Source organism: Cydia fagiglandana, chromosome 20 (assembly GCF_963556715.1).
Source record: "Cydia fagiglandana chromosome 20, ilCydFagi1.1, whole genome shotgun sequence".
Taxonomy (NCBI): domain Eukaryota; kingdom Metazoa; phylum Arthropoda; class Insecta; order Lepidoptera; family Tortricidae; genus Cydia; species Cydia fagiglandana.
Window position 1 is genome coordinate 7,854,242 of NC_085951.1, and position 21,018 is coordinate 7,875,259.

Genomic DNA, 21,018 nt, shown 5'->3' on the forward strand with positions numbered 1-21,018 from the left:
AATGTAGGCGCGATTTCTCGTGACGTTCCACCAAAAAGTGAAACGCAGTCGTCGACAAGTCAGAACGTTTCTTCATCTGGGTCTTCAGTTTCACCTAACGTATCTGATCGATCCACCACCGCGCGTAATAATAACACGCAGCAACGAAAACAGATCAAATGTTATAACTGTGGCGGTAATCATACAAAAGCAAATTGTGATGTTGTTGTTAATAAACTGACAAATAAAAAGCAATGCAGTTACTGTAACAAGCAAGGACACTCTGAATCTGAATGTTATCATAAAAAGAATGCAGTTAAAATAGAGAAACAAGAAACAAAATTCGTGTCTACCCCCAATCCGCGGAACAAATTTATAAAGAATATTCGTATTAACGATTTTGAACATGAAGCTTTTGTCGACTCGGGTAGTAGTTGTTCACTGATCTCTTCATGTTTGGTTAAAAATCTGGACTTAAAGAAAATTAAGCTGCCCTTGCCTGTTACATTGCATGGCTATAAAATGCAAAATACAGATACAGTTACGTACAAGATAACAGTTGATCTGAAAATCGATGCGGTTCGTTTGACAGGAATAGATTTTTACATTATGGACGATTTAGCAGATTATGACATACTGATTGGCAGGAACGTGACCGAACGCGATGATTTAATGTATTCGCGAGTAGGGAATTCATTGAAGTTTGATTATGCGTCTTCATTTAAGGAATTCTGTAATACAGTGACCGATCTTGAGTTAGATGCTGATTCTCACCAGAATGAATTGATAGCGCTTTTCAGAAAGTATGACGGTTGTATTGCGTCAAACATTAAAGATTTAGGTAAAGTCAACGGTCATGAAATGACAATTAATGTAACCAGTCCTCAACCAGTTCAGTGCAGACCTTTTAGAGCCTCCATTCCAGATCGAAAAATAATTCGGGAGATGGTAAATGAACTTTTGGAAAATAATATTATTCGGGAAAGTAAATCGCCGTATGCAAGCCCAGCTTTGCTTGTTAACAAGAAAAATGGAGAAAAAAGGCTCTGCATTGACTATCGGGCTTTGAATAAAATTACAGTTAAGGACAAGTATCCCATGCCACGGATTGAGGAACTGATAGACAGACTTCAAGGCCATAAATGTTTTACAAGTTTAGACCTGAAAAGCGGATACTATCAAATCGCGATGAGTGAGGAATCAATTTCTAAAAGCGCATTCGTTACAGAAGACGGGCATTATGAGTTTTTAAGACTTCCATTCGGGCTGGCCAATGCACCTAGCTGTTTTCAAAGCATGATGAATAAGGTTTTGGGGAATTTACGATTCGGAAATGTTATTCTTTACTTAGACGACGTTTATTTAGTAACTGAAACAGTTGAGGAAAATTTGAAACTTCTAGAGGAGGTTCTAAAAATATTTAAAGAAAACGGACTGACTTTAAACCTAAAGAAGTGTCACTTTTTCAAAAAAGAGATTGATTTTCTCGGATATAAAATTAAACCAGATTGCGTTATGCCAAATGAGAAGAAGTTAGAAGCTGTACACAAATTTGCCGTTCCTAAAACCGTCCATCAACTGCGGCAATTTCTCGGCTTGATAAATTATTTCAGGAAATTCATTAAAGACTGTGCTTTAATTTCGGCCCCATTAACTAAATTATTGAAAAATGACACTACTTGGGAGTGGAAGTCAGTTCATGATGAGACGTTTCAGTTGCTTAAAAATAGATTAACGTCAGATAGCGTTTTAGCAATGTTCGACCCTAACAAAGAAAACGTGTTATATACAGATGCGAGTAGAGATGGCATCGCGGGAATACTAATGCAAGTTACAAACGAAGGTGAAAAACCTGTACATTTTTATAGTAGACAGACTACTTTAGATGAAAAAAAATTCCATTCTTTCGAATTGGAACTTTTGGCGATCGTTTGTTCCTTGCAAAAATTCCGGCTATACCTATTGGGGTCAACTTTTAGAATTGTCACCGATTGCAATGCAGTTAGATTTGCCCTGTCAAAAAAAGAGATAATTCCCCGGATTGCCCGTTGGGTGCTATCCACGCAAGAATTTTCATTTGAAATCGTGCATCGCGAAGGAACTCGGATGCAACACGTGGATGCATTAAGTCGCAACCCAGTGCCATCCGGAGAAAAATCGGAAACTGAGGTCATTATGTCTATAACGGAATCAGATTGGTTGCTTTCGGTACAATTACAGGATCCAGAATTACAAAAAATTAAAAGCATTATTGAATCGGGCGACTTGGCTAGCAATAAAACTATTTTTTCCCAATATGAATTACTAGGTGGAAAAGTGTACAGAAGAACTGCCCACGGTCGTCGATGGGTTGTGCCAAAAAAATGTATTTGGCAAATAATTAAATGTAATCACGACGACCTGGGGCATTTCTCTCTAGACAAAACGGTTGAGCGAATAGGAAATCAATATTGGTTTGCAAGAATGAGACACGTTGTAAAAAAATACATAAAGAACTGCTTAAACTGCATTTATTATAAAAACAAAGGCGGACCTAAAGAAGGAGAATTATATCCACTTCCCAAATACGCTCAACCGTTTCACACACTACATCTAGACCACCTAGGCCCTTTTGTGAAAACTAAAACTAAAAATGAGTATTTACTGGTAGTCGTTGATGCATTTACAAAATTTGTTTTTATCTCTGCTGTGAAATCGACAAAATCATCTTGTGCAATAAAAGAGTTGGAAAACATTTCAAAATCGTTCGGTAACCCTAAGAGAATAATAACGGATGCTGGGTCATGTTTCACTTCGAACGAATTCGTTGAATATTGTTTAAGTAAAAACATTCATTTGCACACTATAGCAACAGGGATGCCACGTTCAAACGGACAAGTGGAACGTTTCAATAAAACAATTTTAGAGGCCTTAAAAACAATCGGCGCGGATACATCAGATGATAGGTGGGACCAGTATATCAAACCTTTACAGCAGGGCTTGAATACTACATTCCATAAGACAATTAAAGCTGTCCCGAGCGAGGTATTTTTCGGTTACCGATTGCGCATGGATAGTGATAGTTTAGCCCCGGATAATGACTCTCAACAATTATTAGACGTGACAAAGTTGCGCGAGAAAGTTGATGAAAATATTAGAGCTGACGCTGAAGCACAAAAGCAGAGATTCGATCGATCAAGAATCAAAGCACGAAAGTATACTGAGGGTGATTTGGTTTTAATCAAAATCCAAAGTCAAAATAATGACGGCAAAAGTAGAAAACTGTTACCTACATTCAAGGGTCCATTTCAAGTTAAGAAAGTATTGGGTAACGATAGATACGAGGTGACGGATGTAAAAGGTAGTGAGAGGACCGCTAAAAAGTATACTGGCATTACGTCGGCAGAGAATATAAAACCATGGATAAAAATTGATGATTGGGACCTAGCTTAATCAAATGAAAAGTATGTATTGTGGCCATTTATTGTCTAATAACTTTTATATATTTTTTTTATTTGGTTTTTATTAAGTTTTGTTTTGCTGCTAAGATTTACAATATTTTACAAACGCGATTATTCCAAAATACAAGAGTAACTGTAATGTATTTTTTTTTTGCATGCCTATAGTTTTGATTTGCCGTGTTGGCAAGGAAAATAAAACGATTCTAATAAAATAAATAGAAACTTGATTTCTACAGTTTAACTTAAAATTATATGTTTTAGGGCGAGTCAAGATAAAATGCATTGTTTACGGAATCATTAAGACGTGCAAATATTTGTATCATAACTGCCATCCAAGTTAAGCTTGAAAATCTTAAGTGCGGCGAAATGCCCTTTAAGTGCAAGTTATTCCGATGTATAAAGGCCTAAAAACTAAGTGCGGCTACAGCCCTTTAGTCGGTGCCTGGAATTCGGGACTTGAATGGAGTAATGAGGAAACTTTGCCAGTCGAGATGTTTTCCGACAAATAAATGAACAATATATGCTAATAATGATGTTGGTGTGTTACAGCATCCCATCTTAACTCGTGAGGTGCCCGAGGCGGGCCCCGTGCAGGAGGGCCGTGTTGGCAACCATGGCGCCAAGCGCTGGAAGCGCCACCTAGCGGCTTACGAAGACACTACGAGGAGCCGCTACAGCGCCATCTATCGGAGAGCTACGTCATAGGACCAGGTAGCCGCCGCCCTGTCTACCTGGAGTGGCAGCAGACTTCGGTGGGGATACCGAGCCGATAAAAGGGGCTGCACGACCTTCAGAGCCCTCTTGTTCCAGCGACTGTCGTTAGGGTTACTTGATGTATATAAGTTATAACGTATTTTGTAATTTTGTAATTAATTTGATTAAATAAAGTATTTTCAAAGTCCAGTATTTTACCTTTACTTATCTTCATAGTAAATTCGTTTACATTACGTATACTTCTATTTTTAACGAAGGATTTGTTTGGATCTGATAAACGTTTACTAAAGTTTTACATAACTAAACATGGTGTTTTGCTAAGCCCGCATCGATATGGGTACTTGGTAAATATGGCTATTTTTGAGTCGTGAATTAAAGCTATATTTATAAGCTTTTTTATGACTAATTAGATCTTTAAATTACTTTCAATTAAAAATTTTGATAAAGTCTTCTGATTAGAATTTAATACAAATCCTCTTTATTGCACAACCTCAATAAAACACACACATAGGTACAGTCATCAGCAATAGTATCTTACACAACTAGGGCCGCAAAAATATGTGACACGTTCTTACTTGAAGCGCAATAAGAGCGCGTCATATATTTTTGCGGCCCTAGTTGTGTAAGATACTATTGCTGATGACTGTACGTGTACATTACATACACTTATACAGAGAGAGACACATAGGTAATAATACATGAAGACAGAGGTAACAACACAGAGTTCGCTCTTTAGCGGCCTTATCGCATGTCCCGACAACATGAATGTCGGGTAATCTTGGGATTACCCGAAATATGAAGACATTATAGGTGATTTTCGGAATTAGCCGACAGCTTGAAGTACCTAGTCGGAATTACCCAAATACACCTTACATCGATTTAGTAAACCCATTTTCCTAGTAAACCATTTACAGATAGATACTGAAAGTAGGTACTCACCTCAATATGTTCCATGGAAATGTTGATATATCGCTCCTTGAGAAACACAGTGTCATTAAGCGAAAAACGTGTTTTTTGGGTACAGAGCTTTAAAATTTTCGAAATCTTCAAACGTCTAAAACTGCCGTACTAGAGATAAAAGAAAGAGTTTTTTGCTATATTTAGTTAGATTTTAAACTAATCTTGTGAGTCATTTGAGTAAACTGTGTTTTTTTTGTTTAATTTCTAAGATAATTCAATTAAAAGAAAATTGTAATGTCACTATTCCGTTTAGTTTTGCTTAATGTCACATGACGACTTCGCAATATTGATTCAATTTATGGAACAGTGACACTATATCCAGTTATTTGATATAACTTAACGTTTATTTCAAAGAAAAAGCGCAAATAGAATCATTTTACATGGATGTTAATTAATATTTACTAAAGTAAGCGACTTTCAGTCTTAAAAAATTAGCAAATAAGACTAGTTTTTCTTTAAAACTAGAGTATTCTTAGCTTGTTTTGTTTGGCTATATTTTTACGATCAAAAATTACCAAAGTAAATAAACAAAGGGGAGGATAATATTTGGGGGATGCGATGCAAGGGGCCCGAATGTTATGTAACGGACCCCAGACCAGCCTCTCCTGCACGTGGTCACCCTGTGGAATACCAAACAAGCCTCTGGCGATCCACCAACCCGCACTGAACCAGCATGGTGGGCTTATGGCCCAATCTCATTTGACATGTACGACTCCTCGTTACGGCGCTAAGTACCCTGTGTAAAGGGGTGCGAAGAATCCCCGGGCGGAAGATACCCACGTCATCATCATCCTGCTAGGCTTGGTTCTCATTTACTTGGGGTCGGCCTTCCCTGTTCTTTTCCTCCATTCTGCACGATTGAGTGCAACGTCGGCGTCTATATTGAGGTCTTTCAGGTTTCGCTGAACCGTCGTCAGCCAGGTAGCAGGTGGTCTTCGACGTCCTCGCTTCGTCGTTGAAATATCGAGCGCTACCTTAACCATGTAGTCTACAGGACGCCTCTGTACATGACCGTACCACCTCAGACGTTTTTCCGTTAGTTTTTCTGTTATTGGCGCTACTTTGAAACTACCCGGCGGAAGATACCCACACGCTTTGTCGTCAAAAAGAAGTGGCAGGACAACATTGTCGGATTATCAAATTACTCCGACAAGGTGGCTGTGTTGACGTTAAGCATATCCCAAATCCCAAAGCTATATACCTACCTTAACCGCAATCAAAGCCTACGTATCAACATCTACACATTGCGATGATAAGATTGAAGAGTATTACGAGATTATGACCCTCTAAATAAATCTACTGATGAAAAGCAGGAAACATGGACCATTATCCTTGGTGAAGTCAGATCAAGCACACATACATAGTCGGACCACATATGGCCTTGGCAGCAGAAACGACCGTAGTTCTAGGTCTATTCCATTTGCCTTTGGTCGAAACATGAACGTAGATAAGTAATTCCTTCTTTCTCAAAAAAACTTCAAAGTCGCTGGACCTGGACTTCGCCTGGCGGAATATCACACACGAAATTGACTACTTATATAATAATATTTTCATCTGACAAAAGTTTAATTAGATATTTATTTATGTAGGTATTAGGTACATCAATAGGTTTAAATTTAGTTCCGATCACAGACCCGTGAGAGCAAAAATAAAGTTTAAGACTTAAATCCACCGTAAGCAATTAATTCATAAATAGGCAAAATACCTAAACAGAAACACACTCTTATTTGTAACCACGATCAGTTTAACTTAGAATTACGAAGTAATTTTGACACCTTACAAGAAGAGATACCACAAATACACATTCAGAAGTTCAAATTCAAAATAACAACATTATAAATACTTTAGAAACAGCCAGTAGCAAAATTAAACCAACCCGGAAAAACAACAAAAAACTCACAAGCGACACATTACGTTATTAGAACTAGCTCTTCTGAAGGAGGTACGAATTCTTCATCATCATAAGTATTATCTTTATTAACAGTTTCAACTAAAACAGTAGTATTAACTTTATTAAAATAGCTTTAAACTTTTTTGTCATTCAAGACACATTGAGACATTTTCTACTGTAAGAGAACAATAGTTTTATGGGTAATTAATAGGTAAGTACCTACCTAGTGATAATAATAATTAATGTGTGTTTTGTGTCACCTTGTCAGAAATAAAATTGGAACATAACAGACATCACAAAAATAACTTGCTAATTTTGATGAATGAAAATGTATCACACAACACATAAATAATATTATATTATAATTAATAAATATGGGAATCTTACACATACCAACCTAGTTCCACAGTTAGATCAATAGGGCTCGTAATGTGGCTATATCTATCTAATTATAAATAGTCGTCTAGTACGTACCCATAATACAACTCTATTATGAACCTTATAGAAAAAATACAACACAGTGACATTAAACAACGAGTGACATTCATTAACCACACCGTTATAAGCGTTCTGTACCAGTTGTAGTGGCTTTAAGCTTAAAACGACATTTTTCACTTAAGCATGCCAACTGTCGCTATGGTAAACTAAGCTATCATATTGACACTACACAGATAATGACGATCGACCTGCTAAAACTTCTGTCAGCTTCTTAAAATCACAATGTCACTTAAAGTAAAAGAACAGTACGTTTTTATTTTTAGTCAGCATTATGGCTTTAAGTTTTAAGCAAAACCGTCATTATAGGTATAATGTCACTTTACTTATTTCAAAACGTTATTCTATTCTATTAAATTCAAAAGTACAAGTGTCCTTAAAGGGAAAAGTACGATATTGCTTTAAATTGAGTTTTGATTTTGATACCATATTATAAGTTTAAAGTGACATAGTACGTATAGATACACTATTTCTTATGTAAATTGACGTACTTACCATTGAATCTCATAGAAAACCGTCACTAAGCAAAAAAATACAATTTACTTCCCTTTAATGACATTGTTCCTATGAGACGGGTACCCATTCCCTCTATTCGCCATAACGACATTAGCGCCCTCTGGCGGTTCTAATAGAGCTAGGGCGATAGGTGTCTTCGTATTGCGTGCGTTACGATCATACGAGCTAGATGGCGTTATTAACTCAAAAACCCCATTTTTTGGATAATGACGTTATGTTTCTCAAGGAGCGATATTATACCTATACTATCTTATTACACTTTTGCATTTGAAATTATGTTAAATTATGTTTTCCCAGTAAACATTTCATAACAGAATGAATAAGCAATTTAATATGTTTTCGCATGAAAATCCCAGAAAAACTGCGTTTAGTAAATTCCCGGAACGCATATCAGCAGTCAAATATGCAGAACATGTTTGAAGTTTGAATCAATATTAAGGCAATGCAACCCAATTAACGAAATATAGGTCAGGTAGGTTTTAAAGCTAAATCTTCTGTAGGTATTAGAGTTTATTGAAACGAAACAAGGCACAATATTAAACTAGAATTGATAAGGGAATGTATATAGGTATTATTTACATACGAAACTGATTTTAGAGAAAGTTAAAACCGCATTATATAGATCTAGAAACGATATGGATTAGATGCGTCAGTGTCAAAAGTGACGTTTTTGTTTGAAGAAACGTCACAATTGACACTGACATATCTAATCCATATCTTTTCTAGATCTATTAACTGACGTATCTTAAAGTTCGAATAGGGCCGTGAGTGTGGTAAAATTAAATTAGTTTCAAATAGTCATTTACCATTTATTTTTTGGCAACTTTGACCCACACGCTGAAATACAACAATAATTAATAATCTTACAAACTAAATATAATTTTGACGACACAACTTTCTGCTGCGTGTCCTGTTCTGTTATTGAATTCTGCAAAACCTCGGTTCTAATTTATAAGGAATATTGACTATTTATATTTCTTACATACTTACGAGTAGTAAACAAACCAACAACAGGATATCACAAGTTACAGGCACGAGTAACTATAGATATAGATAATAGTTGTGACGTTGTGAGCCCTTAAAATAGCCCTGGCATTTTCCACTGCTTGTAAAAGATACCGTAGGGGAGACTGAGGCTGATTCTGATTTACCAATTGGTTATAGCTGAGGTCCTGTTATGATACAACCTTGACACGACTCGCGCATCTATAAGCGCGAGCTAGATGTCTGCCGATTTCCAGTGCATTTCGTGCACCATTCAACGTAAGCCATCGTCAAGGTCGGTCGTATCAAGTCGGTAATAATAATAAAAAAAAACAGAATTGGCTCGCGGCTTCGTATTTCATGTATTTCGTATTCAAATGACATAATCTGCGTGTTGGAGTAACCAGTTGCTATGGGGATACTCTTAAGCTGCCTAAAATAAAACGCAGCGTTTATTGTTATTAATTACTGTGATTAGTTGTTTACACATCCAGTACCCACAGAAATCATGTTAAATCTTGAACAATAGGCACCTACCTACTTATCTAGATAGGTGCAAATTAATAGGTACCTACTTTACTAAACCTACTCTAATACTTGTACATAGTTTATTTCAATTGGATCAAAAACATACTGGCACCTACTTCCATACTTGCTAGAGGACTAACAAAATAGTGGACAGTTATTTAAAACTAGCTGTGCCCGCGGCTCCGCCCGCGTAGAATTCGGTTTGTGTCAATAAGCTGCTAAATATATAAAAAATAGTAAATTACATTACGCTGTATTTTTATTCAAAAAATTATAACATTTATAATTTCCTGCATATTAATTTCTTAAAATAATTCTATCTTATTGTTTCATACTTTTTAGAGCGCGATTTGTAGTAGTCCGACTACGCCCGACGCTTTTAGTATGAGAAAGTCGAAGTCGCCTAGCTTTGGACCGCATTCAGCGCGCCACGTGCGTCGGGCTTAGCCCGATGCTTTGAGTATGAGGGTGCCTTCGGCTCCCGACTTTGGCAAGCGTACAGCGTGTCACGTACATCGGGTTACGCCCGACGTTTTGAGTATGAGGGAGGCGCCCGGCTTTGGAACGCGTACAGCGTATTACGTACGTCGGTCTACGCCGGACACTTTTAGTATGATGGCGCCGAAGGCGCCCGGCTTTGGAACGCGTACAGCGCGACACGTACGTCGGGTTAACTCCGAAGCAGTGCCGGATTAAGATATTTTAATGCCCTAAGCATTTCTAGACCATGGTGCCCCCTCTCCCTAGGGTCATTAAGTTAAAATTTTTCGATATAAAAACGCAATTTGATAGACGGTTGTACATTTTTACTTTTAGTATGGAAATCAGTCACATCATTTTAGCACGAAAATTGACAGTGCTGCAGCAGTAACGTTGTAACAGAGTAATGCTGCTGTAGTCGCCACCCGAACGTCACCTTTATCATATCTTAGAAAGTGATTGAAAACGCGAGCGAAGCGAGCGCGAAATTTTTTCGATATAAAAACGCAATATGATAGACAGTTGTACATTTTTACTTTTAGTATGGAAATCGGTCACATCATTTTATGACGAAAATTGACAGTAACGTTACAGCAGAGTAATGCTGCTGCAGTCGCCACCAGAATGTCACCTTTATCATACCTTAGAAAGATATTAAAAACGCGAGCGAAGCGAGCGCGAAAATTTTTCGATATACGCAATTTTACTTTTAGTCCCAACCAGGCGCGAATCCAGGATTTCATACAAAGAAGGGATGGGACAGTTTTCTACCAGCCTAGCTTCGCATAGGGCTCGATATTTAAGGATTTCAGCGAGGTTGTTTTCATGCATAAAAGATGCAAGAAAGCAGAGCTTGGAATTGACCAAGAGAATTGAATTGGCGAAGTGTGAGCAAGGCAGTAGGCCCAGCTGCGAAAGAGGAAAGCTTGGATCCACGCCCAAGTGTAATTAAGGCAGAAGATCAACTTTGCCGTAAGGCAGAAGGCCTCGCATAAGACCTAACGCCGAACCGCAAAAGAGTGAGAGAGAGTGAAACCCAGATAAATAAATATATACCTACATACAAACACGAACGCTGAAAACACAATACACTCTCTCTCACTTTTTTTTGGGTAGTCGTGAAAAAGATGTCACTGTGCAATGAGGGGTAATTAATTTACTGTCGTTTAATTTTGTTGTATATTATTAAATCGACATAATTATTCAATTAAATTTGTTGATGTCCGTACTCTAATCTTAGAATCTAAACTAAACTTAGATCTTAATCTAAACTTAGAGTTAATTTGGCAAAAACCTTCCTCGGTGGCTATTCATGTCACTACGTATTAAATTCAGCGCCATCTGTTAGTTTACCAGGGTACTCAATAGTGGTAGCACATATTTGAAAAAAGTTTGCCCCTCCTTCCTAAGTAGCGCCATAAGATTCAGGGGCAAACTTAAATCAAGCGAGTGTTGTGGCTACCCCCCCCCCTTTTAGGGGTTGAGTTTTTATAGCCTATAACCTGGCCGGAGATTTTGTCGATAGATTAGTAAAGTTTGCATCAAAATCCGTTCAGCCGTTTTCACGTGATGCGCGTTCAAATAAACAGACAAACAGATAAACAGACAAACAGATAAACAGACAAAAATTCTTAAAACTGTTGGAACGTGTTCTGTTATCGATTCTAAGTATCCCCAGCCAACTTTTTTTCAAATATCTTCCATGTACAGACTTTCTACCCTCTACAGCTTTATTATATGTATAGATATAGATACGAGAGAATTAGAATTGGTCGATTATCAATAATATTTATTAAACTTACAGATTACTAATTATTGTCATAAAATAGTAGGTACCATCGCCCACACTGTTAACTATCTATGGGTGAACTGTTATGCCCAAAGAGTATAATAATATATGGTTATGCCTTTTGTAATAAGGCACCGATAGACAGTTAAGAGTGTTACTGTACATTACATTTATAATTCATATTTTCTCCAAATGTCCGCGAAAATGCGAGTATAGTTTGGGTAAATAGATTAAGATTGAATCACGTAAAAGTCGAATCCCTCGAGGCGGGCAAGCCATCCGCCATCCGACTGACCTTATTCTATCCTGGACATGTGTAAATACAAATACGAGTCACTTCTATATACCTATGCATATGTACATTGTACATATAAAAGTTGATGTCCACTATTGATTATTGCAGTAGAAGAATAATTGTATCGTAATTCCAAGCCCAAGAACAATGATAACTTACATAAAATTGTTGATTCCTCTTGAGTTTTTATGTTATCGGAAATTTATAACACCGATTGGTTTATTTAAATAAAAAGCAATAATAATATTTAAAAAAAATACAATAGGTAAAATTTTAACAAAATCAATGCAAGCTATTTCTAAACGTATTTTCAATGTACCTATGTCACAGAATAAATAATAGTACTAGGTACAGGTAGCTAAGAAAGTGGTCTACCACTTTTCGACTCTATCATCTGATTGATAGAGTCGAAAAGCGGTAGACCACTTTCTTGGCTGACCGTACAGAAGACTCACTTTCTAACAAAACGTGTATTTTACGATCAGTCCGACAGATATGGCCGCTAGGTGGCGACAGCGCCACGTGCGGCTTATGGCTAGCCACCAAAATTGGTGTGGAACGGATGTACTTTTAGCTACCTGTAGCAAAGCTACGAAATCGCGGAGTGAGCCACGCCTGCCTATGTCGCTAACTGTCCGAGTGGTACAGTCACCTGCAATAAATTGTTACTCTTCGAAGGCCGCAAAAATATGTGACACGATCTTATATATGGCTCTACAAATAAGATCGTGTCAGATATTATTGCGGATATTATTGAGTTCGCTGTGTAACGTATTATTGCAGGTGACTGTACCAAGATAGCTGTCATTACCATAAAATATAAAACAATAACTGTCTCGTCGCGACGTCACGGCAAAGAATAAATAAATACCTAACGTACAGAAAGTGCGCTGTGTGACAAAACCGACCAATTATGATGCCTAGCCTCTCAGATCTGAAATATTTACTACTCGTTCGCGTCGAACCAGGGCTCAGCTCGAACTCGAACAGTGGGTCAGTCGCCCAATCGCCTGTCTCGTGTTGAAATTAGATTGAGTGAGCCACTGTACCCGGCATCTTTCTACCAAGCCACTGTTCCCTCCTTGACCCTACATTTTGATCTCTCTAACTCCTTAACTTCCTGGCCAATTCTTTTAATGTATTTATAACATTAACAACGAATTGGACAAAGAATACTATAGCGCCACTATAGTGGATGAGTTTGAGTAGGTAGGTACCTACCTAAACTAGTGCGAATTAGGTGCTCTGAACCTAGAGGGTCGTCGAAATAGTCCGAGCGTGTTTTAGAGACACCCTCTAACGTATAACGGCGCGATTCGGGAAAAAGGTACCATTGCCCCGACTGAATATTGGAGCGGCGTTAATAATAGGCGTAAGCGCCAGCCGTCATAAGGTACCTTTTTCCGTGGAACGTCACATATCTTTACTATTTCATATCTACTGAATGTCTAACGGCGCGATATCTTAAAGTTCCAATCGCGCCGTATATCTTCTAAATGTGGAAATGGAAATTATATTAGGACTTGACATCAAAAAATATCGCAATTGTTTTCTGAATTCAATGTTGCGCCAGTGATTCCCAGACGGCTGTCATTACGAGTACCTATAATAAAACAACGACTGCCTTGTCTCGACGTCACGGCAAAGATTAAGTTACGAAAGATATGACACACGGTGTTTAAGGACATTACTACATACGAAACGTCATATTTCCTGTCAGGGTCGGGGGGTTAGATTTTCAAATAGGTATGGAAAATGTGAGGATCCTCTCAATGGGATATAAACAAATGTGTCTAATGAATACCTACTGTTATTTAGATTCTAACTTGGTTTTCCTGTCGCCGAAAACTGAGTAAAGTAGCAAAAATACTCAACACTTTAAGTTTCTCAGGCGCGTGTGTTTGAGTAAATGTTTGTAAACACCTCAGGCGCTCATATTGTCTTGTAAATGTATACCTGAAGGCGACTTGTTAGGTAAATAGACCGAAAATCAAGAGCGGTTTCTAACGAACATAACGACGATATACATAATCAAAATGAACAAGGTTCAGTTTGTACGGGAACAAGACTCTTGTTTTATAATTTATAATATTGATTGATTGATTGATTGTTTGATTGACACCCTGGAGGCGCAGCGTAGAGAACGAGCTGTCAGCCGTAGGACTGAGCTGGAACGAGGCCAAGACGGTTGCTCAAGACAGGAAGGCGTGGAAGGATCTTGTGGAGGCCCTATGCACCTCCGGGGTGCCCTAGGACAGACAACAACAAATATAGATTGATCATATAATACCGGATTTAAAACAAATAGCCTTTCAATACTAAATAGCGCCACATTAGCACAATACAGTTTATAGTTGTCGTAAAGTATTAACAGAAAGCGACGAGTGCTTTACAGCGGCAATAACAATAACCGACCTCGGTACTATTCTCAGTAATGCTCTTACCTGGTTCTATATAACATACTTATCTGAAGTGGTTTATAGAATTAGAAAGTAGGTAGGTCCTACCTACTGACAGTAGGCATAAAGTTGTGGGCGTATATTTCATATTAACTTTGTATCACAAACTACATATTTTCATAGAAATCTTATACCTACTTTTTATGATTTAAAGTTAGACACTTAGTTAGATATGTAGGACCGTTTTAAGAAACAGAACCTGAGTTTTAAATATTTTAGGTAAGTATACGGAAACGGCTCCTAAAACTAGTGCGATAAGGACAAGGCGAAAATCCTGCGTAAAAATCTCAAAAATCGAGGTTTCGTACTCGACTGTTTCCTCCTCCAAAACTTAACCAATCGTAACCAAATTTGGAAATCTAAATGATTATGAAATTATCTGTGTCAGACCGTTTTGCTTTTTTGGCTAATTGATATCAGTTTTGAATACTGCGCCTCTCGTTGCAGCATAATCAATGAGGCCATTTTGGCTATTTTTGAAGGGCCCTAGCGCCTTAAAAAACAAAAATATCAAAAAAGTAAAACGGTCCGACACAGATATTAACAATATTAATCTGTGTTGAAAAAATCAGTGCTCTAGCATCAAAACCCACGGAGGAAACAGTCGAGTACGTTTGTATGGAGAAATGACCACTCCTGTTGGCTCTTAATCATATTTATACTGAATCAGAAAATATTTATTCAAACACCTGTCAGTTATTCTCTCCTCTTCTTCTTTGTCCAGCCCATTTCCCAGTTCAGCTGGGGTCGGGCCTCCTCCCTCGTACGTCGGCGCAAGGACAATCTATCCTTGGTTGTCTGTGCGGTCAGGTTTTGTGTCCTCATCTCTTTTTCAACATTAGACCACTAGGTTGTTGGTCTTCTGCCTCTTCCTCTGGGGTTGCTTGCGCTGTTCTGACGTCCCATAAATAAATTTTCCCATGACCATGATGGAATCTAGCAAGGATATTTCCTTTTCAAGTCATTTCCGATGGCCAAATAATTACATACCTTATAAATTATAATACCGGTTGGGGCCTATAACACGAGCAAATAATTAAAACATAGATTGCACTCCTCAAACCGTGACATTTTTGTTCAACAACTTTTAAAAATTATGAAGTATTTAGACTCCCTATTTTTCATACAAAATAAATATTATCTTCAATGGACGCCATCGCCACGCCATTATCATCTGTATCATTGTGATTGACGTTGCTTGTCACGCCTTAAACATAACAAAATTCGCAATACATTGCGTCTTAGAATAAACTTTAAAGTGTATTAAAAATCAAACCACAAGTTATTTTTAAGTCGCTCAACAAATATTGGTCAGTATGAGGAGTGCAGCCTACAGTTTAAATTATTGCTAATTTTATAGGCCACACCCGGTATATTGCCTTTGCAAGGTAAAGTCGTTGTTTCGTTAGGATGACTTTAACAGACTTTGACATCCATATTACAGGCCACACCCGGTATAATGTTTTACGTCTCTACCAATATCTAATTTAATCTTTGACCATTTGTGCGTCATGTGGATGAGGAGGAAATGGGGCGAACTCGACGGGGCAACATTTCTGTTATTCCCATCATCGGGTATCAAACGGTTTCCTGAAACCAGTTTAAATATTTTCTTCTTCCTTGCGTTATCTCATAATCATAATCATTTATTCGATGCAATCCATGGTGTTTATACAGATGTTTAAGTTTAATTCAGTACAGCAAGGACATTTTGCCACGACTCATGGGAGCCTGGGGTCTGCTTGACAACTAAACCCAAGAATTGACGTAGGCACCAGTTTTTAAGAAAGTGACTGCCACCTGACCTTCCAACCCAGAAGGGAAACTAGGCCTTATTGGGAAGAGTCCGGTTTCCTCAGGATGTTTTCCTTACCGAAAAACGACCGGTAAATATCAAATGACATTTCGTACTTAAGTTCCGAAAAACTCATTGTTAAGACCCGGGATTTGAACCTGCGACCTCCGGATTGAAAGTCGCTCACTCTTACCGCTAGGCCACCAGCGCTTTCACCAGCCACCAGAATCAGAACCATCATCAGTTTAAATATAATCTTCAATAACAAATAGTTTGTTAAAGTAAACATTTTAGATTATAGATCTTAGTTGGATTTTTCCTTGAAAGGCGTTTACCATACCTACTTACATGGGTAGGTATAAGACCAGGTACTAAGTATCCATGGAAGACGAGCATCAAGGTATCCAAGAAGTAACTTGACTGGAGACATGATATTTTCAGTAAGACTTTTATAATTACATGTGTTAAGCCACAATTTTTTTGTATATTTTTTGTGCACTAAATAAACCAATATAAGTACTATTCTTATTTATAGTTGATACTAATCTCGAGGTCATGTTAGTACCTACCTATTGGTTTCAAAGAGAAGATGTTTAGGTACGCTACGGGAACAACCATGGCAACAGCGAATAAAAATATTTTTATTATCTCCCCTTAATTGAGGACAACCCATCTAAGAATTGATCTTAATGGCAATTATTTCATTGGTGGAGTCAATTCAATCAAAGAAAAAGTAAATTCGGATGGTGACTGAAGGGAAAACGTTTTTACAAAGGCTTCCATACGGTTCCAGTGATACCTACTTATTTGTGTGTTTTTGTGGGAAAAGTGACTTTAAAAACAAGATTATGTTTTGTTTGCTTCTAATTGGATTCTTCATAAAACACAATGCCTGGAGGTAAGGGCACAATATACCATTATTCTGAGCATGTTTTCACTAATTTAGATAAAAGATTTTTATTGGTGACTATCACAAAACATGTTAGGAACATGTACAGTCAGCAGCAGATATACCTGAGCGGGCAAGGTGTCCAAGAAAACATATACACTTCATTCGTCACAAAAATAAGGACATCTAAGTTGCCATTTTAGCGTAGGCTTTCAGTTCGTCACATATATCTTAACTTCCGAGTTTTTCTTTAACACATACACCCTTATTTAATCACAATGACAATAACGGTTACAAAGTCAGTGGTAACTAAGCACTCAAATTCAAGCTGCTGTCATTAATACCTACACGCACTGCCAATCACGTACGTCAGCAGCCAGGGTGCCACCAGTTGCTAAGCAGTTGTTATTTCAATGGTAACTAAGCATCAACATTTTATCTGTTAATCTTTTAAAAAAATACTGTAGCAACTACGAATTGACACCTCCTTTCTTAAAGAAGTATTTTATCGTCAAGTGTCAAACTTAGACAATAAATAAGCATAGGTTCTACGAGAATGATCGGTTTTTTATTTTAACTATCATAGGCGGCCGTTCTTCCAAACCGTAGAGCATATTATATGTTCATATATTTATTTAGATCGCTTATTATACTAAAATATCCTATATAGTAGTAAAATACGATGCTCCGAATCGATCAAAGAACGAAGGAGAAAATAATAGAATTGAAACTTAACACGTTCACTGTCCCAATCTGACATGTAAGCCTTATGGCTTTGTAATAGAGGCTAGCCGTGACCCCACGTGAGGAGCACGGGCAGTAAAGGTGTTAAGCATATCCAACTATGACTCCTCTCTTTAGGGGTCATCCATTAATTACGTCACACGAATTTCTAGGTTTTTTGACCCCTCCCCCCCTCCTTGTCACACTTGGTCACATTTGGCAAACCCCTCCCCCCCTAGTGTGACGTCACATTTTTTCTACGAAATCGCCAAATCGAATTAAGTAAATACCTAAGTATTATTAATATTTTATCAAAATATTTTTGACGATATAAATATTAGTAATTTTATAACCCAAAACTGCTTAGGAAAGAATATTAAACGAATAAAAACGATTATCGTTTTAAAGACTTGTTATTTAAATGTACAGTGAATAAAATAATTTAAATAAATTTTCGGTTACTGATGAAGTTTAACTTCATCATGTGACGTCACAAAGTTTGTGTCTCCCCCCTCCCCCATGTCACAATATGTCACATTTTCTTGACCCCCTCCCTCCCCCTAAACGTGTGATGTAATTAATGGATGACCCCTTATTTTGTTGGTTGGACTCATGATCCGCAAGAACAGTGCATGCCTCCTCTTCTATAGATGTACCTATGCGATTAAACCATCACTGCCATACATATACCCACGTAATATGCTAACTGTTGACCATAGGAATGACGAATTTTGTTTTTACAACTTAGCAGAGAGGATAGAGTATACGGTATCAGAGATTATATACAGTATGTATCAGAACGAAAGGCCAAGAAAGAGACCCATTAATGTTTAGGTCATACTGAGTAACTTTTACTATGGGACCAACCCCGAAACCCCGGAAAAATTTTTTCTCAAAAATGGACGGCAAAGTCGACTATGCCGTCCATTTTTAAAAGTTCAAATGGCCATATCAAATGAAGGCACAGGCCCATTAAACAGCCAAACAGATGATTAGTACCGCGACTATTTAGTTGTCTCAAATAGGTTGGCGTATTTTCGGCAGAAAAATACACTTCTATTTTTTTATTAAAAAAATAAAAAGGCGGCAAGGGCTTTTCTCTGTGAAAATATATACGTAAGAACGTTGCTTTTGTAAAATGTTTCTATGATATTTATGTTTCTTGCACCATTTTTGAGAAAAGCACTATATATGACTCGGCTGGAAGGCTACTTGCTGGCTTCGGATTCAATTAAACGGACTCCCAAGGTCGTCCGTTTAAAACGAATCCTCAGCCTGCAAGTAGCTACTTCCGAGCCTCGACAATAATGTACTATTACTCTCCCATAGAAAATTTCAACATCAGACCAGCAAAATGTATGAAACTTCCAATTTATTTTAGTCATGTGACAAATCTTCAAAAAACATATAAAGTTATGCGAAATTAATATAAAACTACAATTAATTAATAATAGAAATGAAACTAAAAAAAAGAGAAGTAATCTCTAGGTGCGTTCGACTAAGATTTGAACCCGCGGTCTCTGCTTTGAAAAGCAAACGCCTTAGTAACAAGACCACAACGTGCCTTTCGCTATGTGTCACTCATTCGTTTTGATGATTCTATTCAATAAAAGAAATAGTTTGCAGTAAATTGACTGACAGGCCCCTGTCAATGGTTGAAGGGCAAAACGTGAGATAGATGTATGTGATGACAAGACTGTACTGCTTTCGATTATTGTCAAAACGCTTTACCTGAAATTAGCATAGCTATTATTCATTCAATATACGACCATACATGTAAGCTTTAAACGTCTATTTTTCCATATTGTTCAGATATATTTGACACGTTGACCGCTTAGATACCAGTGGTTTTTTGACAGCTAAGGTATCAATGATTTGTTGTAAGTGTAGAAATTAATGAATAGCGACTGTTAAGATATTTGTGACATGTTGAGCGCTCACAGGTAAATGCTACCATGACAGACAACAACTTTTTGACAGTTTAAACGTTTACCTCTCTTTGAGCACCTGGAGTATATAGCGACTTCTGCTGCTGACTGTACAGACAACAACAGCAAGGAAAGAAGAGATCAATAAGCGTGCATCACTAAATATTTAATACCTTTAAAATTATATTTAATGTTACGTAACCGATTTTTAACGTCGCGCGCGTACCCGAAAATGGAGCGTGGAGGGCTGTGTTCAGCGGTGAATTAAAAGTATAAATAATGGAGATACAGTTCTGCAAGTATGGAATGTTTTATAGGAAATATCTTCCTCTTTAATAATATGAATTTTCGTTTCTTAAATATGAATAAATTTTGAGATATTAGGGAAATAAAAAATATTTACTTTTTTTGCTTATAACTTTTGGTATTTCTTGTGTGCTAATACACGCTTCTAATACATTTTTCTAAACATCATGACGAATCTAATGAGGTATCACACGTATTTTTAGGAGCTTTATCTTTATTTTTCACCGTTTTCAGGATCTCGAACAGACTAATTTCTTTTATCTTCTACATTCCACAACTTGCTTGCTTAATAGTTTTTTTTTTCAAGCGTTTATCATCGATTTTAACGAAGCGAAACTCAATGAGGTTGCGTTGTTTTATTACAATGGATCCTCTCTCTCCATTAACAAAACAGAGATAAGAGTAAATTGAATAAAAGCTTATAACAAAGATGGAATGAGTTTTTTTGCTTGCATTGGAACGATTCCACAATTCCTATATAAATTGCAAATTAATTCCGAGAAATCTTCCTTACTTTTTCTGTAAACAACAGCGAAAATGCGGACTTTGGTTGGAATAGACCACGGAGTTTGGGAAATTAAAAGTTTGTCGGATTTCCTGATTGCTCCTTTCTCAAACTTGATCCTCCCTTTTAAATTCTGGGCATAATACCTACGTCTGTAAGTACATACTTATTATATATTATTATTTTTTTATATTGGGTTCCTAATTAATTAGCCGATTTGGCGGAGGGATCGGCTATTATCCTCAATCTCTGTCACGTTGTGGTAAAGCGTTCGGTCCGCCTGACCAGAGGAATATGCGCGTTGTCGTCCCTTAACAATTTGGTAAGCCCGGGCCTAGGGCG

General features: G+C 37.4%; 1 protein-coding gene and 1 long non-coding RNA gene across 3 annotated transcripts in view; one reads left to right on the top strand and one right to left on the bottom strand.

Annotated features, from left to right (window-relative positions):
• Window positions 1-21,018, top strand: part of LOC134674520 (rabphilin-3A) — a 92,043-nt gene that overhangs the window by 66,084 nt on the left and 4,941 nt on the right. The gene's annotated exons all lie outside the window — the stretch shown is intronic.
• The window catches only part of LOC134674585 (uncharacterized), a 254,701-nt gene that overhangs the window by 38,102 nt on the left and 195,581 nt on the right, over window positions 1-21,018 (bottom strand). The gene's annotated exons all lie outside the window — the stretch shown is intronic.